Genomic DNA, 13,607 nt, shown 5'->3' on the forward strand with positions numbered 1-13,607 from the left:
TTTGTACCCAAAAAATAACACAGAAGTGAGTTCCTGGGTTTTTTTTTTCTTGCTTCATGTATCACTGACTGGTGTTGGAGAAACAGCACTGGAAACAGACAACAAAAGTCTTTAGAAAAGCCTGCTTTATCTAGCCAAAGGACCATGAAAAGAGCAGCCTAGCAAGGCAAAGAACTTTTAGATAATATCCAGTTATTCCAGTCAAACACCACAGAAAATAATTTTTAAATTTACTGCCACCCAAACTATCAAATGTCAAGAAGGGAACGTAGACTTTCTCTCTTACTAGGCTCTAAAAAGGTCCATCAACACCGCTTACCAGGTTGGTGTTAGAGAAGGCAAGGTAGAGAGATGGGACCTTCATCCCCGCTGGGAACAAAATGAGACCCTCAGCACTGTGGTTCAGTTGAGAGTATGAAAGGAGCCTAGGCTTTCACTTTATCCAGTATTAATACTGCTCTGCTTCCCTGCTAGGGTGATGTCAGAGATTTCTCAATGAAGAGTAAGGACTTTCATCACTGCCCAACAGAAATGAGGCCGCTCACCTTGCAATGTCAGTGGCGGCCAACTGGGGAACAGTTATGAGGCACTTCTCTACATCCAAACCACAGTGAAATCAGTGGGGGCTTAGTAGAGAACCACAATTTCTACCCTGGCCTAGGAGGAACAAGGAGTTCCTCCCCTGATAAGTGTCAACAGAGGCTGAGTGGGGAACCTGGACATCCACCCACAGCTGATAGTAACAGGCAGTTCTCCCATGTCCTCTGTTGTTTCAGTTTAAAGGAAGCCTACTATGTGGATCTTGAGAAATTTAACAGAAGACCATGGGGGAGGTGAAGGGGAAAAAAAACTTACAGAGAGGGAGGGAGGCAAACCATAAAAGACTCTTAAATACTGAGAACAAGCTGGGGGTTGATGGGGGTAGGGAGAGGGGAAAGTAGGTAATGGGCATTGAGGAGGGCACTTGTGGGATGAGCACTGAGTGTTGTATGGAAACCAATTTGACAATAAATTATATTAAAAATTATAAAAAATAAAGGAAGCCTACTAAAACAGAAGATATGAATAAGATTCAGAGTCATAACATAATATTCAAAATGTCCAGATTTCAATTTAAAAAATCACTAGTCATTCTAAGAACCAGGAAAATTTTAGCTTGATAAGAAAAACAATTAACAGATACCAACATCAAGATAACAGAAATGTTAGACTTGTCTGACAAGGATTTTAAAGCAGTCATTATAAACATACTTTAATAAAAATTTACAGACTTAAAACAAAAATAAAGTCTCAGCAACAAAACAGAAAATCTCAGAAAAGAAATAGAAGGTATAAAGAATAACTAAACAGTAATTTTAGAATTATAAAACTCAATAACTAAAAAAATAAACAAAAACAAAAACCTTAAAGGATGGACTAAAAAGCAAAATGGAAACAACAGAGCAAAGAATCAGGTAGAAAAATAAAAACGTACTTAATCACAACATCAGAGAAAAAATAGATTGGAAAATAATTGAACAGAGGCTCAGAGACCTGTGGGAGTATAAGACATATCTTATATACATGTCATAAGAATCCTCGAAGGAAAGAAAAAAGAGGGGGGAGTTGAAAAAGTATTCGAAGAAATAAAGGCTGTAAACTTCTCCAAATTAGCAAAAATCGTAAGTATAAGTTCAAGAAGTTGGGCAAATTCCAAATAGAATAAATCCAAAGAAATCCAAAGAAACTTCTTAAAACTAAAGATAAATTTTAAATCTTTAAACCAGCAAGAGAAACTTAACTATTGGTAATAACAACTCAAAAGACAGCACATTTTTCATCAGAAATCCTAATGGCCAGAGGGAAATAGCACACCACTTTGAAGTGTTGAAAGAAAAGAACTGTCAACTACAAATTCTGTATCTAATGAAAATATCCTTTAAGAATTAAGAGGGAATCACAAAATTAGGAGATGAAAAAAACTGAAAAAAATTTGTCACTAACAGACCTACCCTAAAAACTGGCTGAAGGAAGTTCTCTGAAGAGAAAGAAAATGATGATGGAATTTGGAACATCAAAAAGGAAGAAATAACATCTTAAGTAATAATGTGACTAAACAGAGTAGGTTTGCCTTCTTTTGCATTTTCTAAATTATATTTGGTGGTTGAAGCAAAATTATAACACTGTATGATGTGGATCTCAATGCATGGTGAGAAAATATTTAAGACAATTATGTTATAAATGTGGAGAGTAAAGAGAGATAAAGGAAGCAAACTTTTCTATAATTCACTGAAACTGACAAATTGTTGACAACAATAACTAGGATAAATTATGGATATATAATGTAATTCTTAGAGCAACCACTAAAAAGGCTATACTAAAAGATATAATCAAAAGAATCAGAGATAAATAAAAATTAAGTTATGAAACATGTTCAGCTAATCCACAGGAAAGCAAGACAAAGAAAACAGGGAAACAAAAAAGCAGAACAAACAGAAAACAAAAAATAAAAATAGGAAATATAGCCCTAACGTTTAAATAATTGCAACGTGGTCTAAATACACCAATCAAAAGACAGAGATTTACAGAGTGTGAAAAAACCTTGACCCAACTACGTGTTTTCTACAAGAAATTAACTTCAAATATAATGAAAATTTAAAAATATATAATGAAAGTAAAAAGTTGGGGAAAAAAGATATACCATGCAAACATTAATCAAAAGAAAACAAGAGTGTTATGTTGATATTAGATAAAAATGACTTCAGAGCAAAGAAAATTACCAGAAACAGAGAGGGACCATTACATAATGATAAAAGGGTCAATTCACCAAGAATACATAGTAAATCCTAAATGTTTATGCACCAAACAACAGAGCTGCAAAATGTATAGTACTTCAAAAACTGATAGAACTGAAAGAAAAAAGACAAGCTCACAGTTATAACTGAAGATTTCTATATGCCTCTCTCAGCAAATGGTAAGAACTACTTGGCAGAAAATGAGCAAAAATAAATAAGAACTCAACAACCCCGTCAATCAAAGTATCTAACCCTTTCATGTACCCATGGAATATACACCAAGATATACAATATCCTTAACCATAAAACAAAACTTAACCATTTCAAAACAATTAATTTCATATGGAATATATTTTCTGGGCACAGTGGAATCAAACTAAAAATCAATACCAGAAAGAGAACAGGAAAATCTCTCAACATTCTGAAAGTAAATAATATACTTCAAAATAATCCACAAGTCAATGCAGAAGTCTAAAGGTAGCTAAAAAGTACATAAAGCTGACAGAAAATAAAAATATATATCATAATTTGTGGGACACAGCTAAAGCCATGCTGAGAGGCTGTTTATAGCACTAAATGCTTACATTAGAGTACACAAAAGGTCTCAAATCAATAATCTAACTTTCTATATCAAGAAACTAGACAAAGAAGAGAAAAATCAAAAACAAGCAAAAGAAGGAAATATATAGACAGGGGCAAAAATTAGTGGAAGTATAAACAGGAAAATAATAAAGAAGATCAATAAAACTAAAGTCTAGTTTTATGAAAAAAATGATAAAATTGATAAACCTCTAGCAAGACTGACAAAGAAAAAAAAGGAGAAGACACAAATTACTAGTATCAAGAATTAAGTAGGGGATAGTAATACAGACCCTGCAGACATCAAGATAATAAGGGAATACTATGAACAACTATACACTATAAATTTGACAATTTATACGAAATAGACTACATCACTGGAAAATACAAGTTACCACAACACACCCAATAAGAAATAGATCATTTGAATAGACCTATAACTATTAAGGATTTGAATTTAGAATTTTTTAAACTCCCCAGAAAACAAATCTCCAGGCCCACATATTTTTACTGAATGATTCTACTAAATGTTTAAAGAATTAATACAGAGTCTATATAGTCTCTCCTAGAAAGTAGACAATGATGAAACACGTCCCAATATGCAGCTAGTATTATCCTGATAGCAAAACCAAAGGGAACACAAGAAAACTATAGACCACTGTTTCTCATGAACTTAGATGCAAAAATCCTCCAAAAGAGTTTTTCAAAGAAATAGGTCTTGAATTCACTTTCAATAGACATCCGACCACCAGAGATAATATCAAGAATGCCTCCAAGATTCAGATTCTGCAGAGCATATGTGTTGTCTATACCACTGTCTCTTTATAATACAGACTGTATGACACTTAAATTATTTTATTTTAGTTTCACAAAAATGACATCAGGTCCAATATTTGGATGACCAAAAAAGGCTTAAGAACAAACTTAGAAATTAGCCTCACTTAGACAATGCTAAGTTATCTCTAGAATCCATTCTTGCAAACAGATGTACTCTTTAGCCATATTCTTTTATTTATTTATTTATTTATTTATTTACTCTTATTTTATTTATTTAGTTATTTTAAATTTATGTGAAATTGGTTTCCATACAAAATCCAGTGCTCATCCCAAAAGGTGCCCTCCTCAATACCCATCACCCACCCTCCCCTCCCTCCCACCCCCCATCAGCCCTCAGTTTGTTCTCGGTTTTTAAGAGCCTCTTATGCTTTGGCTCTCTCCCATTCTAACCTCTTTTTTTTGTTTTTTGTTTTTTCCTTCCCCTCCCCCATGGGTTTCTGTTAAGTTTCTCAGGATCCACATAAGAGGGAAAACATATGGATCTGTCTTTCTCTGTATGGCTTATTTCACTTAGCATCACACTCTCCAGTTCCATCCACGTTGCTACAAAGGGCCATATTTCGTTCTTTCTCATTGCCCTCTAGTACTCCATTGTGTATATAAACCACAATTTCTTTATCCATTCATCAGTTGATGGACATTTAGGCTCTTTCCATAATTCGGCTATTGTTGAAAGTGCTGCTATAAACATTGGGGTACAAATGCCTGTGCATCAGCACTCTTGTACCCCTTGGGTAAATTCCTAGCACTGCTACTGCTGGGTCATAGGGTAGGTCTATTTTTAATTTTCTGAGGAACCTCCACACTATTTGCCAGAGTGGCTGCACCAATTTGCATTCCCACCAACAGTGCAAGAGGATTCCCGTTTCTCCACATCCTCTCCAGCATCTATAGTCTCCTGATTTGTTCATTTTGGCCACTCTGACTGGCATGAGGTGATATCTGAGTGTGGTCTTGATTTGTATTTCCCTGGTGAGGAGAGACATTGAGCATCTTTTCATGTGCCTGTTGGCCATCTGGATGTCTTCTTTGGAGAAGTGTCTGTTCATGTTTTCTCCACATTTCTTCACTGGGTTATTTGTTTTTCGGGTGTGGAGTTTGGGGAGCTCTTTATACATTTTGGATACTAGCCCTTTGTCCAATATGTCATTTGCAAATATTTTTTCCCATTCCACTGGTTGCCTTTTAGTTTTGTTGGTTGTTTCCTTTGCTGTGCAGAAGCTGTTTATCTTCATAAGGTCCCAGTAGTTCATTTTTGCTTTTAATTCCCTTGCCTTTGGGGAAGTGTCAAGGAAGATATTGCTACGGCTGAGGTCAAAGAGGTTTTTTCCTGCTTTCTCCTCTAGGGTTTTGATCATTTCCTGTCTCACATTCAGGTCCTTCATCCATTTTGAGTTTATTTTTGTGAATGGTGTGAGAAAGTGGTCTAGTTTCACCCTTCTGCATGTTGCTGTCCAGTTCTCCCAGCACCATTTGTTAAAGAGACTATCTTTTTTCCATTGGATATTCTTTCCTGCTTTGTCAAAGATGAGTTGGCCATACGTTTGTGGGTCTAGGTCTGGGGTTTCTATTCTATTCCATTGGTCTCTGTGTCTGTTTTTGTGCCAATACCATGCTGTCTTGATGATGACAGCTTTGTAGTAGAGGCTAAAGTCTGGGATTGTGATGCCTCCTGCTTTGGTCTTCTTCAAAATTACTTTGGCTATTCAGGGCCTTTTGTGGTTCCATATGAATTTTAGGATGGCTTGTTCTAGCTTTGGGAAGAATGCTGGTGCAATTTTGATTGGGATTGCATTGAATGTGTACATAGCTTTGGGTAGAATTGACATTTTGACAATATTTATTCTTCCAAACCATGAGCAGGGAATGTCTTTCCATTTCTTTATATCTTCTTCAATTTCCTTCATAAGCTTTCTATAGTTTTTAGCATACAGATATTTTACATCTTTGGTTAGATTTATTCTTAGGTATTTTGTGCGTGTTGGTGCAATTGTGAATGGGATCAGTTTCTTTATTTGTATTTCTGTTGCTTCATTATTAGTGGATAAGAATGCAGCTAATTTCTGTGCATTGATTTTGTATCCTGCAACTTTGCTGAATTCATGTATCAGTTCTAGCAGACTTTTGGTGGAGTCTATCGGATTTTCCTTGTATATCATGTCATCTGCAAAAAGTGAAAGCTTGACTTCATCTTTGCCAATTTTGATGCCTTTGATTTCCTTTTGCTGTCTGATTGCTGATGCTAGAACTTCCAACACTATATTAAACAACAGCGGTGAGAGTGGATATCCATGTCGTGTTCCTGATCTCAGAGAAAAAGCTCTCAGTTTTTCCCCATTGAGGATGATGTTAGCTGTGGGCTTTTCATAAATGGTTTTTATGATCTTCAAGTATGTTCTTTCTATCCCGACTTTCTCGAAGGTTTTTATTAAGAAAGGTGGCTGGGAGGAGAGGGAAGAAGATGGCGGCGTAGGAGGACGCTGGGCTCACCACGCGTCCTGCTGATCACTTAGATTCCACCTACACATGCCTAAATAACCCAGAAAACCGCCAGAGGATTAGCAGAACGGAGTCTACAGAGCCAAGCTCAGACGAGAGGCCCATGGAAGAGGGTAGGAAGGGCGGCGAGGTGGTGCACGCTCCACGAACTGGCGGGAGGGAGCCTGGGCGGAGGGGCGGCTCGCTTGCCAAGCAGAGCCCCCGAGTCTGGCTGGCAAAAGCAGAGGGGCCTGATGGACTGTGTTCCGACAGCAAGCTCGACTTAGCGTCTGGGAGGTCATAAGTTAACAGCTCTGCTCGGAAAGCGGGAAGACTGGAGAACAAAGGGAGGGAGAGCTGCTGAGCCCCCAGATGGCAGAGCTCAGTTTGGTGGCGAACAAAGGGCTCACCAGCGCCATCTTCCCCGCCCATCCCCCAGCCAAAATCCCAAAGGGAACCAGTTCCTGCCAGGGAACTTGCTCCCTCCGCACAAACACCCAACTCTGCGCTTCTGCAGAGCCAAACCTCCGGCAGCCGATCTGACTCCCTCCAGCTGCCACAGGGCCCCTCTTGAAGTGGATCACCTAAGGAGAAGCAAGCTAAGCCTGCCCCTCCTGCCTCCATGCACCTTGCCTACCCACCCCAGCTAATACACCAGATCCCCAGCACCACAAGCCTGGCAGTGTGCAAGTAGCCCAGACGGGCCACGCCACCCCACAGTGAATCCTGCCCCTAGGAGAGGGGAAGAGAAGGCACACACCAGTCTGGCTGTGGCCCCAGCTGTGGGCTAGGGGCAGACATCAGGTCGGACTGTGGCCCCGCCCACCAACGCAAGTTATTCAAGACAGCACAGGGGAAGTGCCCTGCAGGTCCTCACCACTCCAGGGACTATACAAAATGACCAAACGGAAGAATTCCCCACAGAAGAATCTCCAGGAAATAACAACAGCTAATGAACTGATCAAAAAGGATTTAAATAATATAACAGAAAGTGAATTTAGAATACTAGTCATAAAATTAATTGCTGGGCTTGAGAACAGTATAGAGGACAGCAGAGAATCTCTTGCTACAGAGATCAAGGGACTAAGGAACAGTCACGAGGAGCTGAAAAGCGCTTTAAATGAAATGCAAAACAAAATGGAAATGACGACAGCTCGGATTGAAGAGGCAGAGGAGAGAATAGGTGAACTAGAAGATAAAGTTATGGAAAAAGAGGAAGCTGAGAGAAAGAGAGATTAAAAAAAACCCAGGAGTATGAGGGGAAAATTAGAGAACTAAGTGATACACTAAAAAGAAATAATATACGCATAATTGGTATCCCAGAGGAGGAAGAGAGAGGGAAAGGTGCTGAAGGGGTACTTGAAGAAATAATAGCTGAGAACTTCCCTGAACTGGGGAAGGAAAAAGGCATTGAAATCCAAGAGGCACAGAGAACTCCCTTCAGACATAACTTGAATCGATCTTCTGCATGACATATCATAGTGAAACTGGCAAAATACAAGGATAAAGAGAAAATTCTGAAAGCAGCAAGGGATAAACGTGTCCTCACATATAAAGGGAGACCTATAAGACTCGTGACTGATCTCTATTTTGAAACTTGGCAGGCCAGAAAGGATTGGCGCGATATCTTCAGTGTGCTAAGCAGAAAAAATATGCAGCCGAGAATCCTTTATTCAGCAAGTCTGTCATTTAGAATAGAAGGAGAGATAAAGGTCTTCCCAAACAAAAAAAAAAAAAAAACAAAACTGAAGGAATTTGTCACCACTAAACCAGCCCTACAAGAGATCCTAAGGGGGATCCTGTGAGACAAAGTACCAGAGATATCGCTACAATCATAAAACATACAGATATCACAATGACTCTGAACAGCTATCTTTCTGTAATAACACTGAATGTAAATGGATTAAATGCGCCAAACAAAAGGCATAGGGTATCAGAATGGATAAAAAAACAACACCCATCTATTTGCTGTCTGCAAGAGACTCATTTTAGACCTGAGGACACAGTTAGATTGAGAGTGAGGGGATGGAGAACAATTTATCATGCTACTGGAAGCCAAAAGAAATCTGGAGTAGCCATACTTATATCAGGCAAACTAGACTTTAAATTAAAGGCTGTAACAAGAGATGAAGAAGGGCATTATATAATAATTACAGGGTCTATCCATCAGGAAGAGCTAACAATTCTAAATGTCTATGCACCGAATACCGGAGCCCCCAAATATATAAAACAAGTACTCACAAACATAAGCAACCTTATTGATAAGACTGTGCTAATTGCAGGGGACTTTAACAACAACTTAAGGAAATGGATAGATCATCTAGACACAGGATCAATAAAGAAACAAGGGCCCTGAATGAGACATTGGATCAGATGGACTTGACAGATATATTTAGAACTCTGCATCCCAAAGCAACAGAATATACTTTCTTCTCGAGTGCACATGGAACATTCTCCGAGATAGATCATATACTGGGTCACAAAACAGCCCTTCATAAGTTTACAAGAATTGAAATTATACCATGCATACTTTCAGACCACAATGCTATGAAGCTTGAAATCAACCACAGGAAAAAGTCTGGAAAACCTCCAAAAGCATGGAGGTTAAAGAACACCCTCCTAAAGAATGAGTGGGTCAACCAGGCAATTAGAGAAGAAATTAAAAAATATATGGAAACAAACGAAAATGAAAATACAACCATCCAAACCCTTTGGGACGCAGCGAAGGCAGTCCTGAGAGGAAAATACATTGCAATCTAGGCCTATGTCAAGAAACAAGAAAAATCCCAAATACAAAATCTAACAGCACACCTAAAGGAAATAGAAGCAGAACAGCAAAGGCAGCCTAAACCCAGCAGAAGAAGAGAAATAATAAAGACCAGAGCAGAAATAAAAAATATAGAATCTAAAAAAAACTGTAGAGCAGATCAACGAAAAGAAGAGTTAGTTTTTTGAAAAAATAAACAAAATTGACAAACCTCTAGCCAGGCTTCTCAAAAAGAAAAGGGAGATGACCCAAATAGATAAAATCATGAATGAAAATGGAATTATTACAACCAATCCCTCAGAGATACAAACAATTATCAGGGAATACTATGAAATATTATATGCCAACAAATTGGACAACCTGGAAGAAATGGACAAATTCCTAAACACCCGCACTCTTCCAAAACTCAATCAGGAGGAAATAGAAAGCTTGAACAGACCCATAACCAGCGAGGAAATTGAATCAATTATCAAATATCTTCCAACAAATAAGACTCCAGGACAAGATGACTTCCCAGGGGAGTTCTATCAGACGTTTAAAGAAGAGATAATACCTATCCTTCTCAAGCTATTCCAAAAAATAGAAAGGGAAGGAAAACTTCCAGACTCATTCTATGAAGCCAGTATTACTTTGATTCCTAAACCAGACAGAGACCCAGTAAAAAAAAGAGAACTACAGGCCAATATCCCTGATGAATATGGATGCAAAAATTCTCAATAAGATACTAGCAAATCGAATTCAACAGCATATAAAAAGAATGATTCACCATGATCAAGTGGGATTCATTTCTGGGATGCAGGGCTGGTTCAACATTCGCAAATCAATCAACGTGATACATCACATTAACAAAAAAAAAAAAAAAGAGAAGAACCATATGACCCTGTCAATCGATGCAGAAAAGGCCTTTGACAAAATCCAGCACCATTTCTTAATAAAAACCCTTGAGAAAGTCGGGATAGAAGGAACATACTTAAAGATCATAAAAGCCATTTATGAAAAGCCCACAGCTAACATCATCCTCAACGGGGAAAAACTGAGCTTTTTCCCTGAGATCAGGAACATGACAAGGATGTCACTCTCACCATTGTTGTTTAACATAGTGCTGGAAGTTCTAGCATCAGCAATCAGACAACAAAAGGAAATCAAAGGCATCAAATTTGGCAAAGATGAAGTCAAGCTTTCGCTTTTTGCAGATGACATGATATTATACATGGAAAATCCGACAGACTCCACCAAAAGTCTGCTAGAACTGATACATGAATTCAGCAAAGTTGCAGGATACAAAATCAATGCACAAAAATCAGTTGCATTCTTATACACTAACAATGAAGCAACAGAAAGACAAATAAAGAAACTGATCCCATTCACAATTGCACCAAGAAGCATAAAATACCTAGGAATAAATCTAACCAAAGATGTAAAATATCTGTATGCTGAAAAGTATAGAAAGCTTATGAAGGAAATTGAAGAAGATATAAAGAAATGGAAAGACATTCCCTGCTCATGGTTTGGAAGAATAAATATTGTCAAAATGTCAATACTACCCAAAGCTATGTACACATTCAATGCAATCCCAATCAAAATTGCATCAGCATTCTTCTCGGAACTAGAACAAGCCATCCTAAAATTCATATGGAACCACAAAAGGCCCTGAATAGCCAAAGTAATTTTGAAGAAGACCAAAGCAGGAGGCATCACAATCCCAGACTTTAGCCTCTACTACAAAGCTGTCATCATCAAGACAGCATGGTATTGGCACAAAAACAGACACATAGACCAATGGAATAGAATAGAAACCCCAGACCTAGACCCACAAACGTATGGCCAACTCATCTTTGACAAAGCAGGAAAGAACATCCAATGGAAAAAAGACAGTCTCTTTAACAAATGGTGCTGGGAGAACTGGACAGCAACATGCAGAAGGTTGAATCTAGACCACTTTCTCACACCATTTACAAAAATAAACTCAAAATGGATAAAGAACCTGAATGTGAGACAGGAAACCATCAAAACCTTAGAGGAGAAAGCAGGAAAAGACCTCTCTGACCTCAGCCGTAGCAATCTCTTACTCGACACATCCCCAAAGGCAAGGGAATTAAAAGCAAAAGTGAATTACTGGGACCTTATGAAGATAAACAGCTTCTGCACAGCAAAGGAAAAAATCAACAAAACTAAAAGGCAACCAACGGAATGGGAAAAGATATTTGCAAATGACATATGGGACAAAGAGATAGTATCTAAAATCTATAAAGAGCTCACCAAACTCCACACCCGAAAAACAAATAACCCAGTGAAGAAATGGGCAGAAAACATGAAAAGACACTTCTCTAAAGAAGACATCCGGATGGCCAACAGGCACATGAAAAGATGTTCAGCGTCGCTCCTTATCATGGAAATACAAATCAAAACCACACTCAGATATGACCTCACACCAGTCAGAGTGGCCAAAATGAACAAATCAGGAGACTATAGATGCTGGAGAGGATGTGGAGAAACGGGAACTCTCTTGCACTGTTGGTGGGAATGCAAGTTGGTGCAGCCACTCTGGCAAATAGTGTGGAGGTTCCTCAGAAAATTAAAAACAGACCTACCCCCTATGACCCAGCAATAGCACTGCTAGGAATTTATCCAAGGGATACAGGAGTGCTGATGCATAGGGGCACGTGTACGCCAATGTTTATAGCCGCACTTTCTTTTTTTTTTTTTTAATTTTTTTTCAACGTTTTTTATTTATTTTTGGGACAGAGAGAGACAGAGCATGAACGGGGGAGGGCCAGAGAGAGAGGGAGACACAGAATCAGAAACAGGCTCCAGGCTCCGAGCCATCAGCCCAGAGCCTGACGCGGGGCTCTAACTCACGGACCATGAGATCGTGACCTGGCTGAAGTCGGACGCTTAACTGACTGCGCCACCCAGGCGCCCCTATAGCCACACTTTCAATAGCCAAATTATGGAAAGAGCCTAATATCCATCAACTGAAGAATGGATAAAGAAATTGTGGTTTATATACACAATGGAATACTACGTGGCAATGAGAAAAAATGAAATATGGCCTTTTGTAGCAACGTGGATGGAACTGGAGAGTGTGATGCTAAGTGAAATAAGCCATACAGAGAAAGACAGATACCATATGGTTTCACTCTTATGTGGATCCTAAGAAACTTGACAGAAACCCATGGGGGAAGGGAAGGAAAAAAAAAAAACAAAAAAAGAGGTTAGAGTGGGAGCGAGCCAAAACATAAGAGACTGTTAAAAACTGAGAACAAACTAGGGTTGATGGGGGGTGGGAGGGAGAGGTGGGTGGGTGATGGGTATTGAAGAGGGCATCTTTTGGGATGAGCACTGGGTGTTGTATGGAAACCAATTTGACAATAAATTTCATATATTAAAAAACAAAAAAGAAAGGTGGCTGAATTTTTTAAAATGCCTTTTCTGCATTGATTGACAGGATCATATGGTTCTTATCTTTTCTCTAATTAATGTGATGTATTACGTTGATTGATTTGCGAATGTTGAACCAGCCCTGCATCCCAGAATGAGTCCCACTTGATCATGGTGAATAATTCTTTTTATATGCTTTTGAATTCGATTTGCTAGTGTCTTGTTGGGAATTTTTGCATCCATATTCATCAGGGATATTGGCCTGTAGTTCTCTTTTTTTTACTGGGTCTCTGTCTGGTTTAGGAATCAAAGTAATACTGGCTTCATAGAATGAGTCTGGAAGTTTTCCTTCCCTTTCTATTTTTTTGAACATCTTGAGAAGGATAGGTATTATCTCTGCTTTAAACGTCTGGTAGAACTCCCCTGGGAAGTCATCTTGTCCTGGAGTCTTATTTGTTGGGAGATTTTTCATAACTGATTCAATTTCTTCTCTGGTTATGGGTCTGTTCAAGCTTTCTATTTCCTCCTGATTGAGTTTTGGAAGACTGTGGGTGTTTAGGAATTTGTCCATTTCTTCCAGGTTGTCCAGTTTGTTGGCATATAATTTTTCATAGTATTCCCTGAGAATTGCTTGTGTCTCTGAGGGATTGGTTGTAATAATTCCATTTTCATTCATGATTTTCTATTTGGGTCATCTCCCTTTTCTTTTTGAGAAATCTGGCTAGAGGTTTATTAATTTGTTTATTTTTTCAAAAAAAACCCTCTTGGTTTCATTGATATGCTCTACATTT

At 38.5% G+C, this 13,607-nt stretch overlaps 1 protein-coding gene across 1 annotated transcript in view; it reads right to left on the reverse strand.

Moving 5' to 3' along the window:
- The window catches only part of POF1B (POF1B actin binding protein), a 120,086-nt gene that overhangs the window by 17,356 nt on the left and 89,123 nt on the right, over positions 1-13,607 (reverse strand). The gene's annotated exons all lie outside the window — the stretch shown is intronic.

Source organism: Prionailurus viverrinus, chromosome X (assembly GCF_022837055.1).
Source record: "Prionailurus viverrinus isolate Anna chromosome X, UM_Priviv_1.0, whole genome shotgun sequence".
Taxonomy (NCBI): Eukaryota; Metazoa; Chordata; class Mammalia; order Carnivora; family Felidae; genus Prionailurus; species Prionailurus viverrinus.